General features: G+C 40.1%; 1 pseudogene; it reads right to left on the bottom strand.

Annotated features, from left to right (window-relative positions):
- Positions 1–708: 708 nt before the first annotated feature.
- On the bottom strand, positions 709–1,632 carry LOC115071527 (annotated as a pseudogene).
- Positions 1,633–4,329: the final 2,697 nt, after the last annotated feature.

Below are 4,329 nucleotides of genomic sequence, written 5' to 3'. Positions count from 1 at the left end.
ATCTGATTCTTTGCTCTTTGTTTCTGAGATTTTCTTTCTTTTATTTTTTTGATCTGGTGGGTTAGGGAAAAACAGTATCAATATTTTCTTACTCTAAATCTTTGCCATTCATGCCTTCCTTAGCCTTGACAGCACCATCCCATTCAACAAAATTAATGAAAGCATATTATTTTAAATTTTCACTCACTCCAGTTTCCCATACCAATGAAATACCTTTTCTAAAAATCTCATCTGTTACAGTACAGGCAAGGTTGTGTACAAACAGCATTTTTTTCTGCCACATGTCATAGTTAACTTCATTTGTCAACTTGATACAAACCTAGACATACCTGGGAAGAGGGAGCCTCACCTGAGGAGTTTCTCAGATCAGACTGGCCTGTGGCCATGTCCATGGGGCATTTTCTTAATTGATGATTGATATAGGGGGGCAGTGCCCGTTTAGGCAGGTGGACCTAGGCTGACTAGCTGAGCAAGTCAGGGGAAGCAAGCCAGTACGAAGCATACTTGTGCAGGCTCTGCTTCAGTTCTTGTCTCGAGATTCCTGCCTTGACTTCCTTATATGATGAACTACAACCTGTAAGACAGAATACACCCTTTTTCCTTTCCCAACCTGGTGTTGGTCAGTGTTTTATCACAGCAACACAAAGCAAACTATAACACCATGATTTCAAATCGTGGTCTTATATAACATCAGCCCATTCAGCAGTTTCAAACTGATGAAAGGATGATCCTATACTTTGTCTGTGCAACTGTTCTGTGATCTTTAAATTCAAGAAGGAGAAAGGTTCTGTTTTTCCTTTTGCCATCTGGTTGGTGGTATAAAATGTTACTTGTGAGGCCCTCTGTCACTTTGGTGAATTCTTTGAAGAAAATAGGCTCTTTGTTTTGCTCTTTGGAATAGAGCCCACGAAGTCCTGTTGTTGGGAACTGAGATACAGACACTAGTGTTTTCCCAAATGAATTTCATGATTATTACTCAGTTTACTAGTCTCTTGTGTTGTTTTCTTTGTACAAAAAGCAGCAAATGCACAACCTGTATTGGGACCAATGAGTGGTTCCTCATTAGATAACGATCCCGTATAGGCCCAGTTTTCTCAGAAAGCAGAACAAGCTCATCTTCAAGTAGATCTCTCAGGACCTTCCCCACCAATATCTTAGTGCTATCATAAGGCTGCTAACCTTAAGAAACAGAATCTGAAATCAACTCCCCATATGTCCTCTGTCCAATGGTCCATCAGTTGCATGGCTCATTCTTTGCAGGACTGCCTTAATTTTTGCTTCATCTGGTCTGTTGCTGTATCTGATACTTTTCTCTGCTTGTAAGTTTCCATGACTCCATGTAAAAGGGCACTTTTGTTGTGAACATGAAGGAGATGGTTGTTTTTAAGTTGTTGAAAACTGCCAAGGTGATGTCTTCATTGAAGTTTTTCCAAGCTCTAATAGCTTTTTCATCAGAATTAGTATGTGTAACTATCACTGTAATATAACTTTCACTTAATTTTTCAGCAACTTCCTGTGGCAAACCAGCATCAAGCAATATCTGAAAATTTCTTGGATGAATAGCTGCAGATGTGTATTCTTTGGTACCATTCCCATGAACATGTCTGTATACATATTTGTAGAGATCTCCCTGTCAGGTTACTGTAGAGGAATCCTACTAGGGCAAAACGTGTTTGCTGTTCTCTATGTCCTGGAGCCAATACATGTCCTTTTTGCTTTTTATTTGAGACAGGATCTCATTAAGTTGCTCAGGCTGGCCTAGAACTCATGTTGTAGCCTAGGTAGGGCTTGAACTCTTGTGATTCTCTTAGCCTCAGGATGGATGAATAAACAAGATACAAATAGGGACAAAAAGTTCACAGATCAGCAGAAAGACAATTTCAGACAGCAGAAAATTTTTGTAGTAGGTGAGGGAGATGGAGCAATGTTCACAACTATAGCACAGAGCTGCCACCTTCTTCTGTCCCTGGTTCCCAGGACTGCATCTGCCAAGGATGCTCTCCATTCCCCAGAGTAGATAGGAGAGCTCCATTTTTTAAAATAACTTCCCACTTAGCTCTGTTGAAAACCTAATTGGCACCACTGTTACTTAAGGGAACTGGTAAGCTAGACTGACTATTCGACAACAGGAATTAGTAAATGAGGATCCCTGAAGTATCTTCAAATGCTTGCAAAATTTGGTGCAATGTGAACTTGGGGGAAGAGGGAAAAAGAAGCAGTAGTGCTGGTAGTTAAATGTTTAGGCTCAGGAGCCACATTCACTTTTCCTATAAATCTAGGCTCTGAAATATTTTAATAATTAGATGAATTGATCAATCTCTATAAGCTTCAATTTATTTATTTATGGAATGAACATAATTATAATGTGCATTTCTTTGGTTGCTGTGAGCCCTAAAGGAGTTGATATACATAAAGATCTTGGCTCAGGGACTGATGCACATTAAGGGACCGGTAAATATTTGATTATTGTTGTAAAACCATGGCACTGAGTTCTTTGAATTTAAGCCCTGATTAAATTACACCATCACATGTTAACATCCTTAGTTTGCATTTAACTTCTGATTTAAGTGCTTTCCTGAACTATGATACAGCAGGCTGCATCAGGGGTTGATAGAATAAATCAGTGGGACCAGAGTCTCTGCATACTTGAGCCTAACTTTTGGAGCAGTGTTTATTATGTGAACTCAGTGCTTGCAAAGGTTCATAGGATTGCTGAGCATGGCAGAATATACTAATAATCCCAGAACATGGGAGGTAAAGGAAGGAGGATCAAAAGTTCCAGGTTGTCTTCAGCTATATAGCAAGTACAAGGTCAGCCTGAGCTATATGATACCTGTCCGAAATCCACATGCAAACAGACAAACAAAAAAAGTATTTCACAAGATAGTTATATCTTAGTTAGTGGGAAAATACCTTTTCCTTCTTAATGTATGGGAAACAATATGGGTACAACACAGGGAAAGAATTTCTGTCCTTGGATTTTTGGAATCGCACATTGAGTTAAAGGCAGAGCAAAGCATAGCTGTGGCCTTGGAGAAAAATGGGGGAATGGAGAGCATTGTTGCCAGATGCAGTCTTGGGAGTCAGAGACAGAGAATTAGGTGGCAGACGGCATTAGAGCTGGCACTCTGCTCTATCTCCCTCATCTATAAAAATAACACTCGGGAGGCAGAGGCAGGCAGATCTCTGTGAGTTCAAGGCTGGCCTGGTCTACATAGTGATTTCCAGGACAGCTGGAGCTACAGGGAGACCCTGTCTCAAAAAGACCAAAATTTTTTTTTCTGCTCTCTGAAATGGTCCTTTTGCTCACCTGCTGGCAATTTCTTCCCTATTCTTGTCTTCTTATTAATTCATCCACATTGCCTTTCTTCTCTGACCTGTTTTCATAATGAATACAAATACCAGGATATTCACAATCTACTTGTATGTGTGTTTATGGTTATCAAAACCTGGGTTGTAGCCATCATGTTAGGGTCAGTGAAGGAAGAAGAACCACAGTGAAGTTTATGGAGGAGAAATTTATGATAGAAATAAGACGTTACTGGAAAAATCTGGGAAGTAAGCTTCCAGAGGGAGAGTTAGAGGATCAAAGTAAAGTTGCTACCCAGAAGTGAAGCACTGATGTGTAGTTGGAGCTTGCAAAGGACTCTGGGAAGCAGACAGTCCCAGCTGCTAGGATGAGCCCATAAAAGTCAGCTGCTGAAGTCTCCAGAAGGCTGTTGTGTCCATGATTGTTGGCTTGACGAACATGTTGACAGTTGGGAAGAAGGACTGAACTAGAATTGGAGGAGACTGGAGAGCATTTGGACTGTGTTGGCACCTCTGCTGTGTATATTTCTGTAATTAACTGTATTGGCCTTTAGGGATAAACTGCTGCTGCTACATTTCTGGAGTTCACTTTAAACTCTATGCTGGTCCAATCTACCTTGGGATGCTGTAGCAAAAGGGCCCTGGAAATTTGTTTTCAGTTTAGCTGACAATACAAGGTGACACAGTATAAAGAACCACACGACTCACTTTCCTTACTTCTGCATGTTAGTGTGCTGAGAACTGTAGGTAAGAGATGTTCCCACTTTGCTCGTTGGGACCCTACTTAGCTAAGACATCCAGACTAGGGAAATTGGGTAATATATTTCTGATTATGATTCTTGTATAAGTCACCTTGCTTTTCTTTACTTGTTTGCATCCAGAAATTTAAGCCAAATTTTGTGTCACTAAATAGTAACTAAAGATTTTGCCCCCTCCTTTTAGCATCTTCATCTTCTTTAACACATGAGTCTCAGGATGCATTAGCATTTTTTACATTTATTTGGTTTATTGTTTTTGTGC

Source organism: Nannospalax galili, unplaced genomic scaffold (assembly GCF_000622305.1).
Source record: "Nannospalax galili isolate Female #2095 unplaced genomic scaffold, S.galili_v1.0 scaffold819, whole genome shotgun sequence".
In the NCBI taxonomy this organism is placed as follows: Eukaryota; Metazoa; Chordata; class Mammalia; order Rodentia; family Spalacidae; genus Nannospalax; species Nannospalax galili.
This window is presented reverse-complemented; position numbering and strand designations above follow the sequence as displayed.